This window comes from Pan paniscus, chromosome 6 (genome assembly GCF_029289425.2).
Source record: "Pan paniscus chromosome 6, NHGRI_mPanPan1-v2.0_pri, whole genome shotgun sequence".
Lineage (NCBI taxonomy): Eukaryota > Metazoa > Chordata > Mammalia > Primates > Hominidae > Pan > Pan paniscus.
In genome coordinates this window covers 176,579,594-176,599,629 of record NC_073255.2, presented here as the reverse complement: position 1 = coordinate 176,599,629, position 20,036 = coordinate 176,579,594, and the positions used below count along the sequence as shown (strand labels likewise).

At 42.3% G+C, this 20,036-nt stretch overlaps 1 long non-coding RNA gene across 3 annotated transcripts; it reads right to left on the bottom strand.

Moving 5' to 3' along the window:
- Positions 1-1,900: 1,900 nt before the first annotated feature.
- On the bottom strand, positions 1,901-19,730 carry LOC103785220 (uncharacterized). Of its 3 annotated transcripts, XR_010112659.1 has the most exons (5): positions 18,548-19,730; positions 16,821-16,897; positions 16,662-16,719; positions 11,968-12,056; positions 1,901-2,198 (listed from the first exon to the last, which is right to left on the bottom strand). It is a non-coding gene; the product is annotated as an uncharacterized LOC103785220 (long non-coding RNA). The 3 variants fall into 3 exon arrangements; XR_010112658.1 differs by lacking the exon at positions 16,821-16,897; XR_610913.3 differs by lacking the exon at positions 18,548-19,730 and having other exon boundaries at positions 16,662-17,988.
- Between the last annotated feature and the right edge of the window lie 306 nt (positions 19,731-20,036).

The following is a 20,036-nucleotide window of genomic DNA, read 5'->3' as shown; positions in this document are numbered from 1 at the left end:
AAAAAATTAGCCAGCATGGCAGCGTGCGCCTATAGTCCCAGCTACTTGGGAGGCTGAGGCAGGAGAATTGCTTGAACCCGGGAAGCAGAGTTTGCAGTGAGCCGAGATTGTGCCACTACACTCCAGCCTGGGCAACAGAGTGAGACTTCGTCTCAAAAAAAAAAAAAAAAATTAGCTGGGCTTGATGGCGTGCACCTGTGGTGTCAGCTTCTCGGGAGGCTAAGGTGAGAGGACTGCTTGAGCCCGGGAAGTGGAAGCTGCAGTGACCAGGGATTGCACCACTATACTCTGGGTGGCAGAGTGAGACTGTCGGAAAAAAAAAAAAAAAAAAAGCAGTGTATGGAAGTAAAGAAGAGACAATCAAAGGTGACAATGGGAGAGGAATGGTGCTAATGTCTGAGGGCAGGTGGAGAAGGAGGCTGGTTCTGAGAATGTTTCAGAGTGAGGACACGGCTCCCAGATGGAAATGTCAGGCAGGCAACTGAAGTTACAGAACCGGAACTAAGATCTGAGGTCCAGGCTGGCTGGCAAATGGGCCACATCCTAGAAAATGGAGGGTAATTCAATCTTTCACACACGGAATCAGAATCTTCTAAAAAATTAGAATACACACTTAAAATTCAAACTGCATTTGCTGGTCACACCACTCTACATAGTTCATTTTTCTTTGAAAATTCCGAAGCTTCCTTGGGTTCTTGTGCTTCAGGGTCACGATCAGGAACATGAATTATGGTTGGTATGAGACAACTTTATCTGAAACAGAACTACCATGGTTTGGGAGCAAATGTTCTCTTTGAGCCTCGGTGTAGGAAACAGACAAAGACGCTGATCTCCTGCATAGAAGGTTTCTATTCTCACACTTCTCAAAACTCACACAGATCACTATTTTTCAGCGTTAGCCCAGCTGACTTGCATTTTGTTTCCTGCTCTCGCTTCCACGTGTACCTTGTGAGCCATATGTTAGGCAGTTAATAACGTAGTTTCAGGAACAATACACCTGGCTTCCTCTGCTCACAGCACAGTGGAAACTTGGCTCCACCCATGCAGGAATCTCCCTGTTTTCTCCTCGGTTCGCCTCCCTTGCTGACAATCTCTTTCTCCCTCTCCTTGGCATCCATTTCTCATCTTCCTACCCTTTCGTGTTTTCTTCTCTTCCTGCTTCACCGGCTTCTTTCTTTTCCTTCTGGCTGGCGTGTCTCCCTCTTCAAGCCGCCTGCTTCATCCATCTTCTCCCCTACAGAGCTCAGAGATTTAGAACAGCACTTGCTTGAATCTCATTGTCTAAGCAATGACTGCCCTCCCTGACTTCTGTCTGTTAAAAAAAATAAAAATAAAAATTCTTGTCATTTGAGCTTCATGACTGCCTGAATTCTTGATACACTAAGATTTGTTGTGTGTACACAATGGCGACCCCCAGGCTAAGCACTTTGAATGCATATCATGAGTGTTCCAAGGAGAAGAATTTCAGGAAGCATCTCTTTGTTCTATTTGGAAAACATAATTTTTATAATTATTCAAGGAGGTAATGCATGGAATCAAATGAATGCTGTGGCCAGATCCATGGCTGGGGTCCAAGGAGTCACTCTGAGGGCAGTGTGGCTTTTTTGAGGGAAGTTTGAACACTGTATCTCAGCTGTGAGTGGACATTACAGTGGTCAGCAGTACTTACTGCCTGTGCACTGACCCTTTACTTCATTCGTCTACCTTTTCCTCCATCCCACTCCCAGCCCCTCACTCTAAAGACTACACAGGAATGTAAAGAGTTGGTGAGAGTTGGGAGATTTGTTTGGGATAGGAAATGTTGGCAGAATAGGCCATCTTACAAGGTACTTTCTAGCCAACCAGCTGAGTCACTACATGGTGAAGTTAGTTTATAGTCTTTGTGAAGATGGATGGAATAACAAGACTTTGCAATGCTTCATTCCAACAATTCAGTCACTTTAATAACCAAACAAGGTGTTACTATGTGAGGATCAATGCAGGGCCAATGGCTAACACTGTGGCCAAACCCCTGCCTGACCTCAATGACCAATGCAAGCACAGCCACAGGGGAGAAGTAACCCAGTCAGCCACCCAGCTGTGTTCTTTCCGAGTTGAACACACAACACTGAACCTGGACCCACTGCTCCCTAAAATGATTTTCTGTGGCTCCAAATAATCATTCTGCTCCAGGTAGTTATGGCTCTTCCTCAAAGCTTCTGTGAAAAATACAAAAACAGACAAAGAAGAAAGAACTCTTTTCAATGGCAGCAAGGTCTAGGTAGGCCTTCTTTCTATTTATGTGTAAAACTCGCTAATTATATTTTAATGGATTTTCTTCATGTTGAAACGTGTACATTAAATGTGGAGCCTTTCATTGACATTAGAATTGGCTGAGTCTCTATCATGAGAGCATATCTTACCAATTCTGTTAGTTCATTTAAAAATGGACATTGTGTCGACATGTCAAGCGCAAGTTTAACTGAGCTTAACAATGATGGATACAATTTTCAAAAAGTTAAAATACATGCATTGTATTAAGGCATTGCCTCTTCTTTATCCCAATGGTCATTAGAGGCTGCAGCCAAAATCGGAAACTTCTCTTCTTTTTTTAGATTAATAGACTTTATTTTTTAAGAGCTGTTTTACATTTTTAGAAAAATGAGCAGAAAACAGCATTTCCATATAACCCTGGCCCTCCTTCCAGTTTCCTCTATCATTAACATCTTACATTAATGTGGTACATTTATGACAATCAATGAGCCAATATTGATATGTTATCATTAACTCAAGACCATAGTTTACATCAAGGTTCACTCTTTGTGTTGTACATTTTATGAGTTTTGACAAATGTTTAATGACATGCATCCACCATTGCAGTACCAGACAGGATAGTTTCACTGGCCTGAAAATCATCTGTGCTCCACGTGTTCATCCCCTCTGTCTCCCCCAGATCCTGGGAAACCACTGTCTTCTTCATGTCTCCATAGTCTTGCCTATGCCAGAATATCATAGTTGGAATCACACAGTATGCAGCCTTTTTGGATTGGCTTGTTTCACAGTGCAGTATGCATTTAAGGCCCCTCCATGTCCCTCTGTGGCTTGATAGCTTATTTTTATCACTGAATGCTATGCCATTGCATAGATGAACCCTAGTTGGTTTATTCATTCCTTTTCCATTAAATACCGCTATATGCTCTACATTTAACCAAGTTCTATGAGGATACCAAAAAATTCTACAACAGCTTTCTCCTCAAGGTTAGTCTAATTATGAAGATATATATTAGGCAAAATGATATAAAAGTATATTTTAAGGCAGTGAAGTATATGGTTCGTTCTAAACAAATGTGATCTAGAAAAGCAATGTTTTCAGGGGAACATGATCCCCTGAGATTAGACACATATTTTTTGTGTATATGTGTCCAGGGTCCAAGGCATTCATCACATTCTTAAGGGTATATAATATGCCCCCCACGAAATTAAGAACTACTGCAGAGATGAAGAGGGGTGCAAATGATAATCAGTTGCATTTGTAACTGGAGAAGAGCTTGTGAAGGAGGTAGGGCTTGGCCTGAAAACAGAAGGGTGGTAGTAGGGCCTGGTTACGTAGGCAGAGGAGCGGACAGCACCAGGAGAGGTGTGAAAGGGAGGCGGGGTGGTGAAACAGTGAGGAGGAATAGGTCTACTTTGAGTTAAGAAAGGGAAAGCTGAAACTGGATCCCTTCCTTACACCTTATACAAAAATCAATTCAAGATGGATTAAAGACTTAAACGTTAGACCTAAAACCATAAAAACCCTAGAAGAAAACCTAGGCATTACCATTCAGGACATAGGCATGGGCAAGGACTTCATGTCTAAAACACCAAAAGCAATGGCAACAAAAGACAAAATTGACAAATGGGATCTAATTAAACTAAAGAGCTTCTGCACAGCAAAAGAAACTACCATCAGAGTGAACAGGCAACCTACAAAATGGGAGAAAATTTTCGCAACCTACTCATCTGACAAAGGGCTAATATCCAGAATCTACAATGAACTCAAACAAATTTACAAGAAAAAAACAAACAACCCCATCAAAAAGTGGGCGAAGGACATGAACAGACACTTCTCAAAAGGAGACATTTATGCAGCCAAAAAACACATGAAAAAATGCTCATCATCACTGGCCATCAGAGAAATGCAAATCAAAACCACAATGAGATACCATCTCACACCAGTTAGAATGGCAATCATTAAAAAAGTCAGGAAACAACAGGTGCTGGAGAGGATGTGGAGAAATAGGAACGCTTTTACACTGTTGGTGGGACTGTAAACTAGTTCAACCATTGTGGAAGTCAGTGTGGCGATTCCTCAGGGATCTAGAACTGGAAATACCATTTGACCCAGCCATCCCATTACTGGGTATATACCCAAAGGACTATAAATCATGCTGCTATAAAGACACATGCACACGTATGTTTATTGCGGCATTATTCACAATAGCAAAGACTTGGAACCAACACAAATGTCCAACAATGATAGACTGGATTAAGAAAATGTGGCACATATACACCATGGAATACTATGCAGCCATAAAAAATGATGAGTTCATGTCCTTTGTAGGGACATGGATGAAACTGGAAAACATCATTCTCAGTAAACTATCACAAGAACAAAAAACCAAACACCGCATATTCTCACTCATAGGTGGGAATTGAACAATGAGATCACATGGACACAGGAAGGGGAATATCACACTCTGGGGACTGTTGTGGGGTGGGGGGAGGGGGGAGGGATAGCATTGGGAGATATACCTAATGCTAGATGACGAGTTAGTGGGTGCAGTGCATCAGCATGGCACATGTATACATATGTAACTAACCTGCACAATGTGCACATGTACCTTAAAACTTAAAGTATAATAAAAAAAAGAAAGGGAGAAGACAGAAGATTGGCTAGAAAAGGGAAGTTCTTCAAAGTCCAGAAGATATCTACACTGGGATTATAAAGCACAAAATGTCTTGTTCATCCCATATAGAAAGTGTTGGCCGGGTGTGGTGGCTGATGCCTGTAATACCAGCACTTTGGGAGGCCAAGGTAGGTGGATTGCTTGAGGTCAGGAGTTTGAGACCAGCCTGGCCAACATGGTGAAACCTCATCTCTACTGAAAATACAAAAATTAGCCAGCATGGTGGTGCATGCCTGTAATCCTAGCTACTTGGGAGCTGAGGTAGGAGAATTGCTTAAACCTGGGAGGCAGAGGTTGCAGTGAGCCGAGATCATGCCACTGCACTCCAGCCTGGGCAGCAGAGTGAAACTCCATCTCAAATAAACAGACCAAAAAAAAAGAAAGTGTCTTGTTCCAACTGTTAGCAGACACACATACATGCACGTGCACCATACACACACCCATACAAGCATTAAGATGCATTTTCTTTAAGAAATGCAGCCTTCTCATTCTCTTTGCCACTTCTTTGTAGAAGAAATCCCCTATAAAAGGGCTTTGGATTAAGAAGTCAATATGAAACCGTGAACCCTGATCAGGAAAGGGAAGACAGGAGAGAGAGGTAAGAAGGAATGATTACTTTCTACTAAGTCAGATTGGTCTCAACACTTGGCTATGAAAAGCTTGGCTTATTTTCACTCTGAATCATGAATGCGAAAATGCTCTGCAAACTGTAAAGCACTTTGTAAATGTTCTCATTATTATGCTATTCCATCTCATATGAAATATGTTTCCTTTTCCTCTCTGCTTTTGTAAATCAAATCCATCCCTAAATGCCTGGCTCAAAATGTAAGCTTTCTTTGACTCTTTCAGCAGATTGTGATCTTCCCATCCCCTAAAAGTCCATCAAATTTATAACAAGAGTCTTTCATTTGGCCCCAGTATCACAAACTACACTCCCTTGTTTGTTTTTTCTGGGTCTCTGTCTTGCCTTTCACTACAAAGGTGTTCACTGTTGTTTGCCACTCAGTGAAACGGTGTTTGGCACAGAGTAGGTGTTCAATAAATACTTTTTTTTTTTTAATGGATTCTCACTCTGTCATCCAGGCTGGAGTGCAGTGGTGGATCTTGGCTCACTGCAACCTCCACCTCCCAGCTTCAAGTGATTCTCCTGGCTTGGCCTCTTGAGTAGGTGGGACTACAAGAGTGTGCCACCATGTCCAGCTAAATTTTTTTGTACTTTTAGTAGAGACAAGGTTTCACTATGTTGGCCAGGCTGGTCTTGAACTCCTGACCTCAAGTGCTCTGCCCACCACAGCCTTCCCCAAAGTGCTGGGATTACAGGTGTGACCCACTGCACCTGGCCCAGTTAGTATTTTTTAAATTGTATTAATGACACAGGATTTCTAGAGACATGTTTCATAATATTTTTAGTTTATACCATTCCCATAGTAGACAACCATTCAATTACATATCTAAAAACTGGTGACCTGGTCTGAACATTTTGTCTAGTTAGCCATGAATCAGGCAGGCTGCAGACAAACAGCCACATGACCCTTCTTCGCACCAAGCATTCTTATTGCTCTTCTTTTCCTTTACCATCTTGCTTTGTTTCCTATTGATGTTCTCTTACCTGGGCCTCAAATGATACTTATGACTTTAAAAGTGCATTTTCCAGGATATCTCTTTTGGAGGACAGGGATGAAAGTATACCCTTCTCTCCTCCCTCATTCATCCTTTGTAGTAGGGTTGACTTGGAAGTCTAGGACCCAGTGAAAAGCAAACTCAGTCTCCTATGAGTAAAAGCAGACAGGGAGTCTGATTTCTGTCCCTGCCCTCATCCCTGCAGATAAAGAGGACTGGCTATTTGTCCAACTGTGCTTCATGCAGTCCCTCAAGAATAACCACCTGTATTCCCATCACTGTGTTCTATGTCTGTTTGTTTTGTTTTCATCGTCAGTAAACTGTATCTAGATGCTGGGTGAAGTTCTACAGAAAAATTTGACACAAAAGACAAACCTCTGGGACCTGCAGAGAGAATAAAGACAAGTAGGTAGGTGATAATGCAGGCCAGTAAACAAACCACCAAGCCGACCATGGGTGAAGCTGGCTGGCTCTCCTCGGAAGGGGTGGATATTGGATGAATCTCTGTAAAGCCAGGAGTCCAGGTCTTAGCCTTGTGGTTTTGGTAACTCTATTTTACCAGTTTACTCAAGAGTTATCAGGATCTGATGAGCTGATCTATTCCTATAAAACCCCAGACTGGCTTTATCTTTCCCAAATCAGAATATCAATATATTAATTTAGAATGAGAAGTATATCCTTTTAGGACAGGAATATTCAGGTTCAGGGCACTTATGTGCATGATATGATATGCACGAAACTGATAAATTAAAGTTTTAATGTGGAGATAACTTGCTAAACATGGAATCAGTCTTGAGGTGTGCTTTCTATGGGATATAGCATACCCTGGAACACACACAAGCTCTGCTCCACTTCGAAAAATATCTTCCCACAGGAAAAAAATATAACAGTGTGGAGATGCACAAACACATTCTTCTTCACTTCTTTTTTCTAAATTTCACAAAAACTACCACCCATACTTTAAAATTATACCTAAAAATTTAATTCCAAAGTAAGGATGAGATCACTGCAAGAAATGAAAAAAAAAATTCCAAAGATATGTAAAGAAAAAGTTAATAATTTCATGTCTCTGCCACTGCCTCCATACCCAAATCCGTGGTAATAGATGTGCGGGGCCTGGGGTATACAGCCGCCTGCACCTTTCACTAGGATTATACAAAGACATGCACTATAGTTAGGGATTTTCACATTTCTTTTTATAAATATTACACAATACAACATACTCTGAAACTTAATCCTCTCACGAATATATCACGGACACTTCCCCTTGGCCAATGGGTATAGCTCAGACATTATTTTTAGTAGCTGCATCATATGTGATCATTTCCCAGCCTGCCTTTGGTTAGAGGTAGCCATGTCACTGAGTTGTGGCCCATAGAGTGCAAAGGGAACCAGCACTCCACGCCTAGGCCTGGCCCGTAAAAATCTCCCGTGGGGGTATCCTCCATTCTCTCCTTCTGTCTGCCAGCTGGAAGTGAAGGCCTCTGAGGCTCCCACTCACAGGTAGGGGAAGCCTAGGTCCCTGAATTACTATGTGGAAGGCCACTCGCTAAACCCCTATGCTGACTGTTGTCAGAATGAGAAATAAACTTTCATTGTGTTAGGCTACCGTTAGCATTTATCTGTCACCGCAACTAGTGTTACCTAACTGAGGCAATGGCTTCCACTATATTAGTGTTTCTGGGTTCTTTTTTGTGGATAATCAGATATAAGATCCAAAACCTAAGCCCAGGCACAGTGGTTCATGCCTGTAATCCCAGCACTTTGGGAGGCCAAGGCAGGAGGATGGCTTGGGCTCAAGAGTTCGAGACCAGCATGGACAACATGGTGAAACTCCATCTCTACAAAAACATACAAAAATTAGCTGGGTGTGGTGGTGGGTGCCTGTAGTCCCAGCTACTCAGGAGGCTGAGGTGGCAGGATTGCTTAAGCCTGGGAGGCAGAGGTTGCAGTGAACCAAGATTGCACCACTGCACTCCAGCCTGGGTGACACAGTGAGACCCTGTCTCAGAAAAATAAAAATAAAAATCCAAAACCTGTATCAGTCAATCATGCAGTCACTTATTACACATTCCCCTAATATCTATTAATTCATACAAATGTAATATGGAGTCCTAAGCCATCTATCTTATCCATCAGAATGAATTCATAGGTGCAAGAAAAACATGGTCTGCCATTTGAATTTTTGCTTATTACTATGTACATTCATTTAGTTTGATCACAATGCAAGCTTGATTTCTTTTCTCTAAGAGTTTAGGGAGCCATTTTTCTTTTTGACTACTGTCCTTTTGTCAACTGTCCTTGACTAATCACTCAAACGATATAGGTTTTGTTGTTTTGACAGAAGTGAAAAAACTTTCCAAATAATTATTTCAGTTTTTCTTGCTTTAAAGGTAGAATAAAGGGTGAATAGACAACAGTTGGGAAAGTGAAAGAAATGGGAATTTTAAAAAATTAGCCAGACTTGGATTGTTCTAGTTTTCAAAAATCATATAATGCATTTAGTAGTAATAGCCGTAGTAGGAAGAGCAGCTTGAATGTTTCAACATGAAACCCAAAAGATCCTCATGGTCCCTACTTGCATTTTAAACTAATGCTCTATCAGCTTTATGGCTGAGGCAAATATTTAGTAAGCCTCAGATTGTGCTGCAGCAGTTTGGGATAGAATGATTCCCACGTAGTCACAGGTACGTGTGATAAAGGGAAATTGTTGTATCTATAATGTATGGAGAGGAGGAAATAATGGAACATAGAAACAGATTACTTTGGTATTTTGTCCATGGGCCTAAATAATGATGTTGCTCAGATTCCATAGTTAGGGCTCAGTGTGAGTTGGTGTTGGCATTGACCTAGGACTCCGTGTGCAGACCTAAAAACACTCTAGAAGAAAATATGTTTAGGCCGGGTGCGGTGGCTCACACCTGTAATCCCAGCACTTTGGGAGGCCGAGGAGGGGAGATCACTTGAGGTCAGGAGTTTAAGACCAGCCTGGCCAACATGGCAAAACTGCATCCCTAGTAAAAATGCAAAAATTAGCCGGGTGTGGTGGCAGGCACCTGTGATCCCAGCTATTCGGGAGGCTGAGGCAGGAGAATCACTTGAATCCAGGAGGCAGAAGTTGCAGTGAGCTGAGATTGTGCCATTGCACTCCAGCCTGGGGATAAGAGACTCCAGCTCAAAAAAAAAAAAAAAAAAATGCTTACAGGATACAGTGATTTGAGGCCATACTAAAAAGACCATCAGATCCTAGCCGTTGGGTCAGATATCTCACTAATAAAAAGATTAAAGGCCGGGTGAGATAGTTCGCACCTGTAATCTCAGCACTTTGGGAGGCTGAGGTGGGAGGATTGCTTGAGCCCAGGAGTCCTAGACCAGCCTGGGCAACACAGAGAAACCATGTGTCTACAAAAAAGTTTTAAAACTTTGCCAGCCATGGTGGTGCATGCCTGTAGTCCCAGCTACTTTGGGGGCTGAGGCAGGAAGAATGATTGAGCCTGGGAGGTTGAGGCTGCAGTGAATTGTGATTATGCTACTGCAAGTGCACTCCAGCCTGGGCAACAGAGCAAGACCCTGTGGAGAAAGGGAGAAAGAAAGAGAGAGAGAGAGAGAGAGAGAGAGAGAGAGAGAGAGAGATTAAACATATTAAATGTATAAGCATTTTCTATAACTTCTCAAATTATTATAAAAAAGGCAAAAAGTGAACATGTATATCTGGTGGGGGTGCTAAACAAAGTGAGAATGACACCCCATCACACTAACGACCTCCATTTACCAGATTGGTGGGTGTCACCCATACAGAATTGGAGAAAGGGTTATATTCTGCTTTTGCTAATGATTTATAAGGTGGGCACTTACACTCAAAATCTTATAGCCCTTATTTCCAGCCCTTCTTTCATTCTACCAACTTGGACTCCTGCTCAAAAATATTCAGTGCTTCTCTATTGCTTTTGGAAATAGATGTAAATACTTCTGCTGGGCACTAAAGGCCCTCCCCAGTCCAGGCCCGATCTATTTGTCTAAACATATTTTGTATTAACTGTTGTCTAACACCTGGCCCCAGTCTGGGGCAGGCCATCCCTAGGGCACGGCCATTCCATGTGCCATGTCCATTTTTCATTCCCAGCCCTAAGCCTTTCCTCTTCTCCTCCACACATCCAATCCCAATGGTGCCATGGGCAGAACTCAGTGTCTCCAAGTCCACCTCCACATAGCAGTCTGGCTCCCTCCAAAGTACAAGAGAATTGGCTGGTGGGCGGTTTGATGGGTGCAGCTGCATGGTGCCCCACATTCAGAAGGACCATGGGCCTGGCTCCTCTGTCTAGACTCAGATGCTGGTGCATTCTGGACTTACTCATGTAACAAGTATTTATTGAGCCACAAGTAAGTACAAGACACTGTTCTAGACACTTGAAATGTATCAGTGAACAAAACAGACAATGACTTTGTGAAACTTACATTCTAATAGAAAGAATCAGACCATAAAAATGAACTTTAAAAATAAGTAAATAATAAATGATGTTAGAAGAGAATAAATACTATGCAGATATAGCAGAATAAGATAAGAGCAGGGATTCTTATCCTGGAGTTCCAGACTCATAGCATCTTCATGGATAGAATTCAGGGGATCTGTGAACTTGGATAGGGGGGAAAATGGCATGTTTATTTTCATTAATCTTAAACCTTCAAACCTGACTGTAGGCTACCAACCTCAGAAGCCACAGCAATACCTATAACTTTGTTACCAATTGAAATCACAGACATTTTGTATCAGATTGACAATTGTTGCAGATTTCTTGAACTGTTGTTTACATTCATAACTACTTTGTAGCTATTGGACCTGTGGTTAAATCTTGTTATTTAATGTATCAATAAAGAAACACACATTTAGTAACTGTTTCTCAAAATTGTATCAATAAAGAAATACACATTTAGTAACTGTATCTCGATATAATTAGCTTCTTTTGTAGTCTTATGTGTTTTTATTCAATACATTTAAAAACATTATTCTGAGAGGGCAATCCCAGGCTTCACCAGACTGCAGAAGAAATCCACAGGAAAAAGAAAAAAGGTTAAGAACACCAGGTAAGGGAAAATGGGGTGCAGTAGAGGACAGCATGGGTAGAGGGGCAAGTTGCAATATGAAATAGGGTGGTCAGGTTAGGTTTCACGCCTAATGCCCTTTGGACCTGAGTTTCTACTGCTTGCTCTCCTTGGCCATCCCAGTCGTTGCCCTGGCTTTACCCAACCCTCAGACTCAGGAACCCGGTGGTGCCATCTTGTTAGTCACCACTCTCCCAGCTGCCCACCACCTTCCCCTCTCTGGCTATTAAACACAGGACTTAACATCCAGAAGTTTGTAATGAATGTAATAATGTCAATAGAGCCCAAAGAAATTAAAGGATATTTTTAAAAATCTTACCTGTTGTTGTTCTGCCTTCTGTTTAAACATCCAACTCAACCAGACAAACTAGCTCACATCAGCCAGGCAGTCCAGGCAGTATATGTCTCCTAAAGAAAAGATAAGCAAAACCAATCAGCAGCTTCTGAAAGTTGATGAAGTGTACCACCTAGGGCAAGTGGAATGCAAGCTGAAGATATTGCCATATTCCAAAAGAAATTCTTTAAAAATTCAAATTCATCTCATACATACAAACGAAAATCCTCAGAATTCCATGACAAAAGATTATTTGTTTTTTTCTTAACTTACACTTTGAAGCTGTTGAATTATTTTTAAAAGATCTATACACAGACTGTGACAAAACACATAAGGAAATCACAAAACTAAATTCTTCCTTAAAATGACTAAGATGCTGTTAGCCGTAGGTAATGGGATCCTTGCTAAAGGTGTCTTCATAAAGGCAGCTCTCCTTTCAATAAGGCTGGAGGTCAGTGGTTCCAAAGCCAGTTTACTTCCTTACTTGCAAGACATCACTCTAATTGATCCCACCTAAAGCATCCCATCCTACTAGGATATGGCTGAAAAGAGGGAAAGGAAATGGACCACCTCTTCCCATGGAACACACCTTTATGAGAAAGGAGACACTTTCTCAGAAGTCTCCAAGTTTTACCTTTTATCTCATTGGGCCACATGACCACCACTGGAAACATGACTGATTTGCTGCAACTGACTTAAACCAATCATAATTTACTTTCTTGGGCAGGTACAGTACTGCCTAAATAAAATCAGAGTTCTACAACTGAGGAAGAAGGCACCAGAGATAGGCAGCAGGCAACCACATGTGTCTTCCACGTAGAGTGAAAAGCTTCAGGATTATATGAAAAAATAAAATAAAAAGAAAGAAAGAAAAAAGAACCCTAGGCTTAAAAAATAAAATTAAGCCTTGAAGTTGTTGGAAGTAAAAGGTCTATCTGTGAAACTTTTCACTAAAATAAAAACAGGTAATCCCAAAACTAAATTCTTCCTTGCATTCTATCACTTAATTATTATATTCCCAGAACTGTTCAAAGCTGTCTAGAAGTATACCCTTTCTCATGGATTCAGTACAGATTTATTAAGTGTCTCCTTCATACCTGACACTACGGTGTTTTGCTGCCTTGTATAGTTTATCTTCCCCTTCCTTCACATGAATAATTTCTACTGATGAGGTAGACATTATTATCTCACTCTATAGATGAGAAAACTGAGGTGCAGAGAAATGAAATCATTTCCCTTATCATCATCCAGTTAAAAGTGATGGACCTAATGTTCCTGATGGTCAGTCCCTCTTTCATTGCTCCCATAGAGGGAAAGGCGAGACATTAGAAAACAAAAAACAAACAAACAAAAAAAAAACCCTCTAATACTAGATAGGAAAAAATGAATGCAGCAGAAGCAGACCTAAAATATGCTTCGGGGAGAATAAAGGATAAATGACCTCTGGGGATGTGGGCTGGGGAATAGGAAAGGCTTCATGAAGGAAATAGCATGTGAACTGGGTCTTAAAGGATGGGGAAGACGTGGAGTTCAGGACACTCTGGGCAGAGAGGCTGGCATGTACAAAGACAAAGCTGTGCAGCTGTTGCTTAGGATGCATGAGATGCAAGAGTGGGAGATGAGATTGGGAAGGGGATTTTGGGCAGATCATGATGGGATTTAGGTGTCAGGTTAAGGTGATGAAGGTTGTTGTGCAGTAATATGGTGACTCCGAACATCTCTGAGCAATGGTATGCAGTGCGCAGGAAGCCAATGTTGTCAACAATCAGTTATGTGAATTAAAGAAGAGGGAGAGACTGGAGTCAGGGACACCTGTTAAAAAAATAGCGCAGCAGTCCAAGGAGGAGGTAGGGATAGGCTGAATCAGGTACTGGCAGTAGAAATGAAGAGGAATGGAAGAACGTGAAAAGCTATCACACAAAAAACAACAACAACAACAATGAAACAATGGGTCCTGGCAGTTGACCTGCAATGGCTGGAGCTGAAGGACTAGGAGGTGGTTATTGTTTACCAGAAGCAGGTTTGGGAGGAGATGAGTTCCATTTGGTAGCAGTGTCTGGAAAGCAGGTGGAAATGTGGGACAAGAGCTAATGAGAATATGTCAATTCAAATACCAGCCTCAGAGATCTAGAGATCAGCTTGCCAAGAGAACAAGCAGAAAGGGAACAGAAGAGAGCTTAGGTCCAGTCCATCAAGAAACAGGGTGAAGGGAGAAGGACACGGCCCCTAAATGATCAGGTCTCTCTCTTCTTAGTTCCCTCCTTTAGCCTCTTAGCCTCTCCCTCCACACCTGTAGTTATGGAACTGCTTTGTGTAAATGTATCCCCTAGGGAGTAAATTCAAAATGCAGATTTCCAGGTGCCACCCCCCGAGATTCCTGAGTCAGTGGGTTTGGGGTTCTGCCTGAGGAGTCTGCATCCTTAGAAAGCCCCTTCGATGCAGGCAGTCCAAGGACCACACTTTGAGAAATGCTGCCATGTAACCTCTCCCTGTGTGATCTCACCTCCTTCTACGGATCAGCCACGCATTATACACTTACTCATGACTCAAAACAACCTCTATCTCCTATTAAAAACCCTTGGCTGAGCTCCAGTCCTGTACACCCACCTGGCAACTGAGCATCCCTATCTGAATATCTCATAGGTACTTTAGACTCAACATGTTCAAAATTGAATTCATTTTTCCCCACATCTGGTGCATTCAGAATAAAGTATAAGTTCTTCAGCTTGGCATACAATCTCCAGCGTCATTCCTGACCACTGTCTCGGCCTTGCTTTGCATGGTTAGCAATATTATAATTTCTTACATATCCTGGACATTCAAATCTTTCTATCCTATTTGCTGTCACCTGCCAGAACTCGCAGTGCCGGGCACAGACGTGCCACCTCCCCTGCCCCAAACACACTCCTTGCCATTTGTCCCTCTGTACTATCTTTTGACCATGTGCATCCTTTTTACTGCTGCACTCATTATATTGTATCATGCTCCTTGCTTGGTGGTTTTTCTTTGAACTTGAGCTCCTTGAAAGCCAGGGCTATGGCTTATTCCCTTTTATACTCCCAGGTCCTGCTACAGAATCTAGCACATAGTAAGCTGTAGCTAAACATTTGATGAATTGATTTTCTCAGGAAAAAAAGAAAGGAAGAAAGAAAGGAAGGAAGTAAGAGAGAGAGAGAGAGAGAAAGAATGAAAGAAAGAACAAACGAAAGAAGGAAAGAAAGAAAGAGAAAGAAGGGAGGGAGGGAGGGAAGGGGGAAGGAAGGAAGGAAGGAAGACAGGCAGGCAGGCAGGCAGGAAGGCAGGCAAGGAGTATTGAAAACAAAAACAAAAACAACCTAAACAAGCATGTGAAAGGAGGAAGGACTAGGAATATTGGGAAAAAATACAAAAAAAAAAAACCAACAACTAAACAAGCATGCATGTGAAGGATGTGAAGGGAGGGGAGTGATTCAAGAAGAGTGAGGTGATTAACAGCGTCTAACTCATGTCTGCTTAGAGATCAAGCAGGGGAGGGGCTGAGAAAGGGCATGCGATTTGGCATCTAAGAAGCCACTGGCAACCTCAGAGCAGAGTCAGTCCTAACTGCCCTCTGCTGTGACAGTCAAGCCCCTCCAGGGGTTGCCAGATAGGAGCAAGCTCTTTCATGTCAGTGGGAGGAAACCTTACAATTGAAACTTCACACTGTACAGAAATGCACAGGGCCACTGATTCATGGCTGAGGTAGGCTTAACAGGACCTGCAGGCTTTTAAAAGAGCTCTCCTCAGTCTACCTTTATTTCTGCCTCCACCCCAAGCTTCTTTCTGCACCATTTCTACCTAGTCTGTCCAAGTTCAGCCTGGACTGCAGGTCAGGAAAACCAAGCTATTACCTACCTCCCATAATCACAGAAATTTCTCTGCAGGGTTGGGTTGCTTCTCTGAACTGCTTCTCATGTGCAAATCCATCCTAATCTGCCATTCCCGCAACCTCCAACAAAATCGCCCTACCTTCTGTGCATTTACATTACAGCTTCTTTTCATTCATAGGCTGATTGCATTTTTTTTTTTTTTTTTTTTTTGCCGTATTTCCTTTCTATTGAATGCTCTTATGGCATCGCTTTGCTTTTCCTGCACCCCTGTTCAGGTGTCTGATCATTTTTCTTCTAGGAGCAGAAGCAGAAAATGAATGATGTTTCCCTATTCCCCTGATTTTGCCAGTGTAATTTCTCCAAGACTGCCATTTCCACAATCAGATTCCCTTCACCCTGCCAAGCCTCGCTCTCCCCTTTGCCCTTAAAGCCACAGCTCTATTGTTCCTCATTTGAATGAAATGTCTACTCTTTTAAATTCTCTGTGAGTGTAATGTCTTGTTACTGAAGCTTTCAGTTAAAGAGTTTTGTTATTAAATACTACTCTGTTACAAACTGTATCATTGAAACTGATCAAAGGTTTAAAGCAGAAAGACAAGGTAATTTCTTAAGAATAATCCAAACAAAAATAGGTCTCTATTTTGACTTGTTAAGAAACAGAATTAAAAGAAAAAGAGAGGAAGAAGAAATAAAGAATGTGTGGAAAAGATAGAAAGATACAGAGAAAAAGAAAATTAGACACACAGTCAGAAAGAGAGGAAAATAGAGATACAGCAAGAGACCAAAAGAGAGGTGTGATATCAAAAGACAGAACTTGAGATAGTGACCTACCTCCCTCAGGCACATCCTCCAGAGATAAACCACAGGCTCACACATGGAAAATAAAGAGCTGTCAGGAAAATAAGAGCAACACACACCAAGTGAGAATAAGATACAAGCCACACAGACATCATGCTAAGAATACCCTGAGAGTAATAGAGACATACACACCTAAATGCATACACCAAAAAGAGGGTTATCTCTATCCTGTGGCCTTGAAGATATTGTGATGTTGTGCAGTTTCACAACTATAGGCATACATGAAAAAAAAAAAAGACCCTTTGTTCCATGTCCTGTAAGCAAAATGAACTTGAAATGAGGTCAAAGCTCCCCCATGTTCACTCTACCAACTCCTGAGAAAGATATGACTTGCACCATTTTGTAGAAAGGCAAATTAAGGAGAGGTAACTGGTATAAATGGTTACTAAATCCTTTCCAGTTTTCTTGCCTTTATTATTGTTCTTCAATGCACCCTGAAGTTAAACGGTATTTTGGCAACCTAGAGTTCCATGTACTGTTAAAAAAAAAAAGTGATTTTTTAAAATGATTGATTAAACTCCTTAGAACACTGACTGCTAATGTGCTTATTAAATAAATAAAATACAATGCACACTATCTCTAGCCAAATGGGACAGCTCCCAGACCCCTCTCATTTTCTCAGGCCCATGACTGGTAAGGCCCTCTCTGCTTGGAGCAATCTCTGGTGCTCTTTTCTGGTACCTCCTTAGCCCTCCCCATCCTTCTACTATCTCCACCCATAAAACAGGACACATATTCAGGTAGAATTTAAGAAACCTGTACTTCCCTCCAAACTAGTTTCACCAAAGTCACTAATGCAACTCTTGTTGCTAAATCCAATTGATGCCTTTCTGCCTTTTTTTTTTTTTTGAGATGGAATTTAGCTCTTGTTGCCTAGGCTAGAGTGCAATGGCACTAACTCGGCTCACTGCAACCTCTGCCTCCTGGGTTCAAGCGATTATCCTATCTCAGCCTCCCAAGTAGCTGGGATTACAGGTGCCCACCGCCACGTCTGGCTAATTTTTTTGTGTTTTTAGTAGAGATGGAGTTTCATCATGTTGGCCAGGCTGGTCTCAAACTCTTGACCTCAGGTGATCTGCCTGCCTCAGCCTCCCAAAGTGCTGGGATTACAGGCGTGAGCCACAGCACCCAGCTGCTTTTCTGCTTTCATCTGACGTGGGCCTCTCAATAGCATGCAGCACTGTTGACCTTGCTGGGATGTTGAGGAATCCCCCGTCCTGGCTGTCCTCCAACTTCTCTGCCCTCTTGTCCATGGGGAGCTCTTTTTCCTCTTCCCATGTCTCAAATACTGGTACTCCCCAGGTTCTGTCACAGATCCTCTCTCCTCCCAGCTCCCATGCTCTCCTTCAGTGACATTTCACTGTTAGGTTTATACCTTGCTGCCACTTGACTGCAGTCACCGGAAGGAAAGGAGACAATTAGTATACTCAGTCTGCCAATTCATGAAGGAAAATCTAAGCTCATTTCAAGAATATTTTTCCGTTATATCATACCAACTTCGCTAGCTCAATTGAATGCATGTTTTGCATCTCATGGATACAGCTTCAGTCATGGTGGTCTGAAGATAAGGTGGGCCTCTATCTGTATGGCTCCATCTTGTTCCCCTTTCATGGGACTCTATTTCCTTGCCCAAGATTGTTCCCTTCTTATGGGGAGGAGACTACCTGTAAAATGTTTTTGGTTGACACAAGTGATATTCATTTTAAGACTGCCTAGAATCACTCACTGCTAGACAGCAGCTGGGATGGACTTAGAGGCAGTTACTGAACACTGGTTAGTGCTGAATTCAGGGGCAGTCCTATAAAGCAGGGCCTTGCTCCAAGACGCTGCCAATCCAGTTATGAACACAGGGTACCTACACAGAAGACAAGAGTCAGCCATCAAGGGTGCGGGTATGCTGTGGACAACAGAGTGTGAGCAATAGGCAGGAAATGTTCTGTGAGCCTAAGGAAAGATGAGACAAAAGTCAGTGGGGCTGGTCAGAGGGAGGAGTTAGAATAATAATAACTTTTATTGAACCGCTACTATGTGTCTGCCCTCTATACAAAACTCTCTCTCTAATCTAACCCAGCCTCAGAGGCTGTGATGAGGACTATATGAAATGCCTTTTATCGAGTTTTTAGTGTTGTGCTGGACACAAGGGAGCATGAAACAAATTGCAGCTATCATCCATTCAACAAATATGTGTGCAGTACTCACCATGCATTAGGCAATGCACAGTTATTGGACATACAATCCAAAGCAAGAAAAACATGGTTTCTGTCCTTACTGAGCTTACAGTCTAGAGACACCTTGTCCAAAATGGTAGCCACTAACCACCCATGGTTATTAAAATTAAAAATTCAGTTCCTCAGTCATACTAGCCACATTTCATGTGCTCCACAGACATAAGTAGCTACACTGCCATTATGGCAGCCAGTTCTAATGGCCAGCACTAGAAAGGGGCAGAGAGACATGCATGTAGGGTATGCATGTAACAGGGAGTTACATACCTGTGTGGTGAAGGCTATGATAGAGATTTACAGATGCAAAAGGAGAACATTACTATTGTTCTCCTTCTCATAATCAAAATACAGACACTGAGGCTCAGAGAGGTTAAGCAATTTGACCAAGATCACATAGTTAAGTGGAAGAGCTAGGATTTGAACCTAGGTCTGACTTACTCCCACGCTATCTCGGGCTGTTTTGTGGAGGAGGTGAGCCAGGCACAGGTAGAATCTGGTTAAAGAGAGAAGATGGAGAAGGCACCCCTCTGGGAAAGTGGGTGGGAAAGTGACCGCTTGGGCAAAGGCACAGTGACAGAGATGGGTGAAGCTGGCAGTGGGCTACAAGTAAACCAGTTTGGCTAGAGAAGCAGTGACTTGCTGAACTCATGTCCTTAGAAAGCTAAGTCAGGACTCGCCTGCCTTGATGAAAAGCCAAGGCACTCAGCCCCACCTGCAGAGGTTGAGTCCTTAGAGGATGTTAGCCAGGAGCATGGCATGGCCAGAACCACGTATTATGGGGATGGCAATATTTAGGATGACCTGGGCCAAGACTAAAGTTAAAGATTGCAGGGAGGATAGAAGGGAAGGAGATAAATGACCGGTGTGGAGCAAAAAACACTAGAGTGGGAGCCAAGAGACCTATTCCTAAGCTTCAATACTGTGTGACATTGGGCAACAGATTTTACTTCTCTGGACTCCATTTCTTCAACTCTAAAAGGGCAGGGCTGGCCCAGATGACCTCTGAGGTCCTTTTAGCAAGAGTAGTCTAGGATTCTGCAAACGTGAATGGCATTAGGTTAAGAGAAGGGATAGGAAGTGTAGCATTGATTATGGGGGCAAGGAAGACCGCAGAGTACAAGAT